Raw genomic sequence first — 11,611 nt, forward strand, 5'->3', positions numbered from 1 at the left:
TACCCCGGAGCGCCGGTTGCGGGTACTGGTACCACCCCGGAGTACCGATGAGGGTTACGGGTGCTACCACGGTGTACCGTTTGGGGGTACCGGTTCTACCCCGTAGTACCGATGAGGATTACGGTTACTACGACGGAGCACCGAGTGGGGGTACCGGTACTACCCCGGAGCATCGGGAAGGGACGCCAGGCTTAAGCAGGTGCACCAGGTAGGGATACCAGGCCTACCCTGGGGGCTCAGGAAGGGAGGCCGGGTCTAAAGGGTGCGCCCGTAGGGACAACAGGTGAACTCCGGCGCATCACAAAGGTTTCCGGTACAACCCCATAGTACTGTTGGGGGAACAGGTTCTATCCCGGAACGTCGGGGAGGGACACCGGGCCTAATGCAGAAGGTTAGGTAGTAAGGGCGAGTCTAACCCCGCCCGCCCGTAGGGACAGCAGTTGTACCCTGTAGTACTGGGTGGGTGTACTGGTAGCACCCTGGAGTTAAGAGTGGTGGTACCGGTACTACCCCGGAGCGCCGGTTGCGGGTACCGGTACCACCCCGGATTACCGATGAGGGTTACGGGCACTACCACGGTGTACCGTTTGGGGGTACCGGTACTACCCCGGAGTACCGATGAGGATTGCGGGTACTACCACGGAGTTCCGAGTGGTGGTACCGGTACTACCCCGGAGCGCCGGTTGCGGGTACTGGTACCACCCCGGAGTACCGATGAGGGTTACGGGTGCTACCCCGGAGTACCTGGTGGGAGTACTGGTACCACCCCAGAGTACCGTAGAGGGTTACGGGTGCTACCCCGGAGTACCTGGTGGGAGTACTGGTACCACCCCGGAGTACCGATGAGGATTGCAGGTACTACCACTGAGTACCGAGTGGGGGTACCGGTACTACCCCGGAGCGTCGGGAAGGGACGCCAGGCTTAAGCAGGTGCACCAGGTAGGGATACCAGGCCTACCCTGGGGGCTCAGGAAAGGAGGCCGGGTCTAAAGGGCGCGCCCGTAGGGACAACAGGTGAACTCCGGCGCATCACAAAGGTTTCCGGTACAACCCCATAGTACTGTTGGGGGAACAGGTTCTATCCCGGAACGTCGGGTAGGGACACCGGGCCTATAATGCAGAGGGCCAGGTAGTAAGGGCAAGTCTAACCCCGCGCGCCCGTAGGGACAGCAGTTGTACCCTGTAGTAGTGGGTGGGGGTACTGGTACCACCCCGGAGTACCGATGAGGGTTACGGGTACTACCCCGGAGTACCTGGTGGGAGTACTGCTACCACCCCAGAGTACCGTAGAGGGTTACGGGTACCACCCAGGAGCACCAGGTGGGGGTACCGGTACTACCCCGGAGCGTCGGGAAGGGACGCCAGGCTTAAGCAGGTGCACCAGGTAGGGATACCAGGCCTACCCTGGGGGCTCAGGAAGGGAGGCCGGGTCTAACAGGGCGTGCCCTTAGGGACAACAGGTGAACTCCAGCGCATCACAAAGGTTTCCGGTACAACCCCATAGTACTGTTGGGGGAACCGGTTCTATCCCGGAACGTCGGGGAGGGACACCGGGCCTAACGTGGTGGGTGAGATAGATAGGTCGGGTGTAACCCCGCGCGCCCGTAGGTACAGCAGTTGTACCCTGTAGTAGTGGGTGGGGGTACTGGTACCACCCCGGAGTACCGATGAGGGTTATGGGTACTACCCCGGAGTACCTGGTGGGAGTACTGGTACCACCCCAGAGTACCGTAGAGGGTTACGGGTACCACCCAGGAGCACCAGGTGGGGGTACCGGTACTACCCCGGAGCGTTGGGAAGGGACGCCAGGCTTAAGCAGGTGCACCAGGTAGGGATACCAGGCCTACCCTGGGGGCTCAGGAAGGGAGGCCGGGTCTAACAGGGCGCGCCCGTAGGGACAAGAGGTGAACTCCGGCGCATCACAAAGGTTTCCGGTACAACCCCATAGCACTGTTGGGGGAACAGGTTCTATCCCGGAACGTCGGGGAGGGACACCGGGCCTAACGTGGTGGGTGAGATAGAAAGGTCGGGTGTAACCCCGCGCGCCCGTAGGGACAGCAGTTGTACCCTGTAGTAGTGGGTGGGGGTCCTGGTACCACCCCAGAGTACCGATGAGGGTTACGGGTACTACCACGGAGTACCGAGTGGTGGTACCGGTACTACCCCGGAGCGCCGGTTGCGGGTACTGGTACCACCCCGGAGTACCGATGAGGGTTACGGGTGCTACCACGGTGTACCGTTTGGGGGTACCGGTTCTACCCCGTAGTACCGATGAGGATTACGGTTACTACGACGGAGCACCGAGTGGGGGTACCGGTACTACCCCGGAGCATCGGGAAGGGACGCCAGGCTTAAGCAGGTGCACCAGGTAGGGATACCAGGCCTACCCTGGGGGCTCAGGAAGGGAGGCCGGGTCTAAAGGGTGCGCCCGTAGGGACAACAGGTGAACTCCGGCGCATCACAAAGGTTTCCGGTACAACCCCATAGTACTGTTGGGGGAACAGGTTCTATCCCGGAACGTCGGGGAGGGACACCGGGCCTAATGCAGAAGGTTAGGTAGTAAGGGCGAGTCTAACCCCGCCCGCCCGTAGGGACAGCAGTTGTACCCTGTAGTACTGGGTGGGTGTACTGGTAGCACCCTGGAGTTAAGAGTGGTGGTACCGGTACTACCCCGGAGCGCCGGTTGCGGGTACCGGTACCACCCCGGATTACCGATGAGGGTTACGGGCACTACCACGGTGTACCGTTTGGGGGTACCGGTACTACCCCGGAGTACCGATGAGGATTGCGGGTACTACCACGGAGTTCCGAGTGGTGGTACCGGTACTACCCCGGAGCGCCGGTTGCGGGTACTGGTACCACCCCGGAGTACCGATGAGGGTTACGGGTGCTACCCCGGAGTACCTGGTGGGAGTACTGGTACCACCCCAGAGTACCGTAGAGGGTTACGGGTGCTACCCCGGAGTACCTGGTGGGAGTACTGGTACCACCCCGGAGTACCGATGAGGATTGCAGGTACTACCACTGAGTACCGAGTGGGGGTACCGGTACTACCCCGGAGCGTCGGGAAGGGACGCCAGGCTTAAGCAGGTGCACCAGGTAGGGATACCAGGCCTACCCTGGGGGCTCAGGAAGGGAGGCCGGGTGTAACAGGGCACGCCCGTAGGGACAACAGGTGAACTCCGGCGCATCACAAAGGCTTCCGGTACAACCCCATAGTACTGTTGGGGGAACAGGTTCTATCCCGGAACGTCGGGTAGGGACACCGGGCCTATAATGCAGAGGGCCAGGTAGTAAGGGCAAGTCTAACCCCGCGCGCCCGTAGGGACAGCAGTTGTACCCTGTAGTAGTGGGTGGGGGTACTGGTACCACCCCGGAGTACCGATGAGGGTTACGGGTACTACCCCGGAGTACCTGGTGGGAGTACTGCTACCACCCCAGAGTACCGTAGAGGGTTACGGGTACCACCCAGGAGCACCAGGTGGGGGTACCGGTACTACCCCGGAGCGTCGGGAAGGGACGCCAGGCTTAAGCAGGTGCACCAGGTAGGGATAGCAGGCCTACCCTGGGGGCTCAGGAAGGGAGGCCGGGTCTAACAGGGCGCGCCCGTAGGGACAACAGGTGAACTCCAGCGCATCACAAAGGTTTCCGGTACAACCCCATAGTACTGTTGGGGGAACAGGTTCTATCCCGGAACGTCGGGTAGGGACACCGGGCCTAACGTGGTGGGTGAGATAGAAAGGTCGGGTGTAACCCCGCGCGCCCGTAGGGACAGAAGTTGTATCCTGTAGTAGTGGGTGGGGGTACTGGTACCACCCCGGAGTACCGATGAGAGTTATGGGTACTACCCCGGAGTACCTGGTGGGAGTACTGGTACCACCCCAGAGTACCGTAGAGGGTTACGGGTACTACCCCGGAGTGCCGAGTGGTGGTACCGGTACTACCCCGGAGCGCCGGTTGCGGGTACTGGTACCACCCCGGAGTACCGATGAGGATTACGGTTACTACGACGGAGCACCGAGTGGGGGTACCGGTACTACCCCGGAGCGTCGGGAAGGGATGCCAGGCTTAAGCAGGTGCACCAGGTAGGGATACCAGGCCTACCCTGGGGGCTCAGGAAGGGAGGCCTGGTCTAACAGGGTGCGCCCGTAGGGACAACAGGTGAACTCCGGCGCATCACAAAGGTTTCCGGTACAACCCCATAGTACTGTTGGGGGACCAGGTTCTATCCCGGAACGTCGGGGAGGGACACCGGGCCTAACGTGGTGGGTGAGATAGAAAGGTCTGGTGTAACCCCGCGCGCCCGTAGGGACAGCAGTTGTATCCTGTAGTAGTGGGTGGGGGTACTGGTACCACCCCGGAGTACCGATGAGGGTTACGGGTACTACCACAGAGTACCGAGTGGGGGTACCGGTACTACCCCGGAGCGTCGGGAAGGGACGCCAGGCTTAAGCAGGTGCACCAGGTAGGGATACCAGGCCTACCCTGGGGGCTCAGGAAGGGAGGCCGGGTCTAACAGGGCGCGCCCGTAGGGACAAGAGGTGAACTCCGGCGCATCACAAAGGTTTCCGGTAGAACCCCATAGTACTGTTGGGGGAACAGGTTCTATCCCGGAACGTCGGGGAGGGACACCGGGCCTAATGCAGAAGGTTAGGTAGTAAGGGCGAGTCTAACCCCGCGCGCCCGTAGGGACAGCAGTTGTACCCTGTAGTACTGGGTGGGGGTACTGGTACCACCCCGGAGTGCCGAGCGGTGGTACCGGTACTACCCCGGAGCGCTGGTTGCGGGTACTGGTACCACCCCGGAGTACCGATGAGGGTTACGGGTGCTACCCCGGAGTACCTGGTGGGAGTACTGCTACCACCCCGGAGCACCGATGAGGATTGCGGGTACTACCACGGAGTACCGAGTGGGGGTACCGGTACTACCCCGGAGCGTCGGGAAGGGACGCCAGGCTTAAGCAGGTGCACCAGGTAGGGATACCAGGCCTACCCTGGGGGCTCAGGAAGGGAGGCCGGGTCTAACAGGGCGTGCCCTTAGGGACAACAGGTGAACTCCAGCGCATCACAAAGGTTTCCGGTACAACCCCATAGTACTGTTGGGGGAACAGGTTCTATCCCGGAACGTCGGGTAGGGACACCGGGTCTAACGTGGTGGGTGAGATAGATAGGTCGGGTGTAACCCCGCGCGCCCGTAGGGACAGCAGTTGTACCCTGTAGTAGTGGGTGGGGGTACTGGTACCACCCCGGAGTACCGATGAGGGTTATGGGTACTACCCCGGAGTACCTGGTGGGAGTACTGGTACCACCCCAGAGTACCGTAGAGGGTTACGGGTACTACCACGGAGTACCGAGTGGTGGTACCGGTACTACCCCGGAGCGCCGGTTGCGGGTACTGGTACCACCCCGGAGTACCGATGAGGGTTACGGGTGCTACCACGGTGTACCGTTTGGGGGTACCGGTACTACCCCGTAGTACCGATGATGATTACGGTTACTACGACGGAGCACCGAGTGGGGGTACCGGTACTACCCCGGAGCGTCGGGAAGGGACGCCAGGCTTAAGCAGGTGCACTAGGTAGGGATACCAGGCCTACCCTGGGGGCTCAGGAAGGGAGGCCGGGTCTAAAGGGTGCGCCCGTAGGGACAACAGGTGAACTCCGGCGCATCACAAAGGTTTCCGGTACAACCCCATAGTACTGCTGGGGGAACAGGTTCTATCCCGGAACGTCGGGGAGGGACACCGGGCCTAATGCAGAAGGTTACGTAGTAAGGGCGAGTCTAACCCCGCCCGTCCGTAGGGACAGCAGTTGTACCCTGTAGTAGTGGGTGGGGGTACTGGTACCACCCTGGAGTTAAGAGTGGTGGTACCGGTACTACCCCGGAGCGCCGGTTGCGGGTACCGGTACCACCCCGGATTACCGATGAGGGTTACGGGCACTACCACGGTGTACCGTTTGGGGGTACCGGTACTACCCCGGAGTACCGATGAGGATTGCGGGTACTACCACGGAGTTCCGAGTGGTGGTACCGGTACTACCCCGGAGCGCCGGTTGCGGGTACTGGTACCACCCCGGAGTACCGATGAGGGTTACGGGTGCTACCCCGGAGTACCTGGTGGGAGTACTGGTACCACCCCAGAGTACCGTAGAGGGTTACGGGTGCTACCCCGGAGTACCTGGTGGGAGTACTGGTACCACCCCGGAGTACCGATGAGGATTGCAGGTACTACCACTGAGTACCGAGTGGGGGTACCGGTACTACCCCGGAGCGTCGGGAAGGGACGCCAGGCTTAAGCAGGTGCACCAGGTAGGGATACCAGGCCTACCCTGGGGGCTCAGGAAGGGAGGCCGGGTGTAACAGGGCACGCCCGTAGGGACAACAGGTGAACTCCGGCGCATCACAAAGGCTTCCGGTACAACCCCATAGTACTGTTGGGGGAACAGGTTCTATCCCGGAACGTCGGGTAGGGACACCGGGCCTATAATGCAGAGGGCCAGGTAGTAAGGGCAAGTCTAACCCCGCGCGCCCGTAGGGACAGCAGTTGTACCCTGTAGTAGTGGGTGGGGGTACTGGTACCACCCCGGAGTACCGATGAGGGTTACGGGTACTACCCCGGAGTACCTGGTGGGAGTACTGCTACCACCCCAGAGTACCGTAGAGGGTTACGGGTACCACCCAGGAGCACCAGGTGGGGGTACCGGTACTACCCCGGAGCGTCGGGAAGGGACGCCAGGCTTAAGCAGGTGCACCAGGTAGGGATAGCAGGCCTACCCTGGGGGCTCAGGAAGGGAGGCCGGGTCTAACAGGGCGCGCCCGTAGGGACAACAGGTGAACTCCAGCGCATCACAAAGGTTTCCGGTACAACCCCATAGTACTGTTGGGGGAACAGGTTCTATCCCGGAACGTCGGGTAGGGACACCGGGCCTAACGTGGTGGGTGAGATAGAAAGGTCGGGTGTAACCCCGCGCGCCCGTAGGGACAGAAGTTGTATCCTGTAGTAGTGGGTGGGGGTACTGGTACCACCCCGGAGTACCGATGAGAGTTATGGGTACTACCCCGGAGTACCTGGTGGGAGTACTGGTACCACCCCAGAGTACCGTAGAGGGTTACGGGTACTACCCCGGAGTGCCGAGTGGTGGTACCGGTACTACCCCGGAGCGCCGGTTGCGGGTACTGGTACCACCCCGGAGTACCGATGAGGATTACGGTTACTACGACGGAGCACCGAGTGGGGGTACCGGTACTACCCCGGAGCGTCGGGAAGGGATGCCAGGCTTAAGCAGGTGCACCAGGTAGGGATACCAGGCCTACCCTGGGGGCTCAGGAAGGGAGGCCTGGTCTAACAGGGTGCGCCCGTAGGGACAACAGGTGAACTCCGGCGCATCACAAAGGTTTCCGGTACAACCCCATAGTACTGTTGGGGGACCAGGTTCTATCCCGGAACGTCGGGGAGGGACACCGGGCCTAACGTGGTGGGTGAGATAGAAAGGTCTGGTGTAACCCCGCGCGCCCGTAGGGACAGCAGTTGTATCCTGTAGTAGTGGGTGGGGGTACTGGTACCACCCCGGAGTACCGATGAGGGTTACGGGTACTACCACAGAGTACCGAGTGGGGGTACCGGTACTACCCCGGAGCGTCGGGAAGGGACGCCAGGCTTAAGCAGGTGCACCAGGTAGGGATACCAGGCCTACCCTGGGGGCTCAGGAAGGGAGGCCGGGTCTAACAGGGCGCGCCCGTAGGGACAAGAGGTGAACTCCGGCGCATCACAAAGGTTTCCGGTAGAACCCCATAGTACTGTTGGGGGAACAGGTTCTATCCCGGAACGTCGGGGAGGGACACCGGGCCTAATGCAGAAGGTTAGGTAGTAAGGGCGAGTCTAACCCCGCGCGCCCGTAGGGACAGCAGTTGTACCCTGTAGTACTGGGTGGGGGTACTGGTACCACCCCGGAGTGCCGAGCGGTGGTACCGGTACTACCCCGGAGCGCTGGTTGCGGGTACTGGTACCACCCCGGAGTACCGATGAGGGTTACGGGTGCTACCCCGGAGTACCTGGTGGGAGTACTGCTACCACCCCGGAGCACCGATGAGGATTGCGGGTACTACCACGGAGTACCGAGTGGGGGTACCGGTACTACCCCGGAGCGTCGGGAAGGGACGCCAGGCTTAAGCAGGTGCACCAGGTAGGGATACCAGGCCTACCCTGGGGGCTCAGGAAGGGAGGCCGGGTCTAACAGGGCGTGCCCTTAGGGACAACAGGTGAACTCCAGCGCATCACAAAGGTTTCCGGTACAACCCCATAGTACTGTTGGGGGAACAGGTTCTATCCCGGAACGTCGGGTAGGGACACCGGGTCTAACGTGGTGGGTGAGATAGATAGGTCGGGTGTAACCCCGCGCGCCCGTAGGGACAGCAGTTGTACCCTGTAGTAGTGGGTGGGGGTACTGGTACCACCCCGGAGTACCGATGAGGGTTATGGGTACTACCCCGGAGTACCTGGTGGGAGTACTGGTACCACCCCAGAGTACCGTAGAGGGTTACGGGTACTACCACGGAGTACCGAGTGGTGGTACCGGTACTACCCCGGAGCGCCGGTTGCGGGTACTGGTACCACCCCGGAGTACCGATGAGGGTTACGGGTGCTACCACGGTGTACCGTTTGGGGGTACCGGTACTACCCCGTAGTACCGATGAGGATTACGGTTACTACGACGGAGCACCGAGTGGGGGTACCGGTACTACCCCGGAGCGTCGGGAAGGGACGCCAGGCTTAAGCAGGTGCACTAGGTAGGGATACCAGGCCTACCCTGGGGGCTCAGGAAGGGAGGCCGGGTCTAAAGGGTGCGCCCGTAGGGACAACAGGTGAACTCCGGCGCATCACAAAGGTTTCCGGTACAACCCCATAGTACTGCTGGGGGAACAGGTTCTATCCCGGAACGTCGGGGAGGGACACCGGGCCTAATGCAGAAGGTTACGTAGTAAGGGCGAGTCTAACCCCGCCCGTCCGTAGGGACAGCAGTTGTACCCTGTAGTAGTGGGTGGGGGTACTGGTACCACCCTGGAGTTAAGAGTGGTGGTACCGGTACTACCCCGGAGCGCCGGTTGCGGGTACCGGTACCACCCCGGATTACCGATGAGGGTTACGGGCACTACCACGGTGTACCGTTTGGGGGTACCGGTACTACCCCGGAGTACCGATGAGGATTGCGGGTACTACCACGGAGTACCGAGTGGGGGTACCGGTACTACCCCGGAGCGTCGGGAAGGGACTCCAGGCTTTAAGCAGGTGCACCAGGTAGGGATACCAGGCCTACCCTGGGGGCTCAGAAAAGTAGGCCGGGTGTAACAGGGCGCGCCCGTAGGGACAACAGGTGAACTCCGGCGCATCACAAAGGTTTCCGGTACAACCCCATAGTACTGTTGGGGGAACAGGTTCTATCCCGGAACGTCGGGTAGGGACACCGGGCCTATAATGCAGAGGGCCAGGTAGTAAGGGCGAGTCTAACCCCGCGCGCCCGTAGGGACAGCAGTTGTACCCTGTAGTACTTGGTGGGGGTACTGATAACACCCTGGAGTTCCGAGTGGTGGTACCGGTACTACCCCGGAGCGCCGGTTGCGGGTACCGGTACCACCCCGGAGTACCGATGAGGGTTACGGGTGCTACCCCGGAGTACCTGGTGGGAGTACTGGTACCACCCCGGAGTACCGATGAGGGTTACGGGTGCTACCCCGGAGTACCTGGTGGGAGTACTGGTGCCACCCTGGAGTACCGATGAGGATTGCGGGTACTACCACGGAGTACCGAGTGGGGGTACCGGTACTACCCCGGAGCGTCGGGAAGGGACGCCAGGCTTAAGCAGGTGCACCAGGTAGGGATACCAGGCCTACGCTGGGGGCTCAGGAAGGGAGGCCTGGTCTAACAGGGCACGCCCCTAGGGACAACAGGTGAACTCCGGCGCATCACAAAGGCTTCCGGTACAACCCCATAGTACTGTTGGGGGAACAGGTTCTATCCCGGAACGTCGGGTAGGGACACCGGGTCTAACGTGGTGGGTGAGATAGATAGGTCGGGTGTAACCCCGCGCGCCCGTAGGGACAGCAGTTGTACCCTGTAGTAGTGGGTGGGGGTACTGGTACCACCCCGGAGTACCGATGAGGGTTATGGGTACTACCCCGGAGTACCTGGTGGGAGTACTGGTACCACCCCAGAGTACCGTAGAGGGTTACGGGTACTACCACGGAGTACCGAGTGGTGGTACCGGTACTACCCCGGAGCGCCGGTTGCGGGTACTGGTACCACCCCGGAGTACCGATGAGGGTTACGGGTGCTACCACGGTGTTACGTTTGGGGGTACCGGTACTACCCCGTAGTACCGTAGAGGGTTACGGGTACTACCACGGAGTACCGAGTGGGGGTACCGGTACTACCCCGGAGCGTCGGGAAGGGACGCCAGGCTTAAGCAGGTGCACCAGGTAGGGATACCAGGCCTACCCTGGGGGCTCAGGAAGGGAGGCCGGGTCTAACAGGGCGCGCCCGTAGGGACAAGAGGTGAACTCCGGCGCATCACAAAGGTTTCCGGTACAACCCCATAGCACTGTTGGGGGAACAGGTTCTATCCCGGAACGTCGGGGAGGGACACTGGGCCTAACGTGGTGGGTGAGATAGAAAGGTCGGGTGTAACCCCGCGCGCCCGTAGGGACAGCAGTTGTACCCTGTAGTAGTGGGTGGGGGTACTGGTACCACCCCAGAGTACCGATGAGGGTTACGGGTACTACCACGGAGTACCGAGTGGGGGTACCGGTACTACCCCGGAGCGTCGGGAAGGGACGCCAGGCTTAAGCAGGTGCACCAGGTAGGGATACCAGGCCTACCCTGGGGGCTCAGGAAGGGAGGCCGGGTCTAAAGGGCGCGCCCGTAGGGACAACAGGTGAACTCCGGCGCATCACAAAGGCTTCCGGTACAACCCCATAGTACTGTTGGGGGAACAGGTTCTATCCCGGAACGTCGGGTAGGGACACCGGGCCTATAATGCAGAGGGTCAGGTAGTAAGGGCAAGTCTAACCCCGCGCGCCCGTAGGGACAGCAGTTGTACCCTGTAGTACTGGGTGGGGGTACTGGTACCACCCCGGAGTGCCGAGTGGTGGTACCGGTACTACCCCGGAGTACCTGGTGGGAGTACTGGTACCACCCCAGAGTACCGTAGAGGGTTACGGGTACCACCCAGGAGCACCAGGTGGGGGTACCGGTACTACCCCGGAGCGTCGGGAAGGGACGCCAGGCTTAAGCAGGTGCACCAGGTAGGGATACCAGGCCTACCCTGGGGGCTCAGAAAAGGAGGCCGGGTCTAAAGGGCGCGCCCGTAGGGACAACAGGTGAACTCCGGCGCATCACAAAGGTTTCCGGTACAACCCCATAGTACTGTTGGGGGAACAGGTTCTATCCCGGAACGTCGGGTAGGGACACCGGGCCTATAATGCAGAGGGCCAGGTAGTAAGGGCGAGTCTAACCCCGCGCGCCCGTAGGGACAGCAGCTGTACCCTGTAGTAGTGGGTGTGGGTACTGGTACCACCCCGGAGTACCGATGAGGGTTACGGGTGCTACCCCGGAGTAC

Source organism: Haliaeetus albicilla, chromosome 12 (genome assembly GCF_947461875.1).
Source record: "Haliaeetus albicilla chromosome 12, bHalAlb1.1, whole genome shotgun sequence".
Taxonomy (NCBI): domain Eukaryota; kingdom Metazoa; phylum Chordata; class Aves; order Accipitriformes; family Accipitridae; genus Haliaeetus; species Haliaeetus albicilla.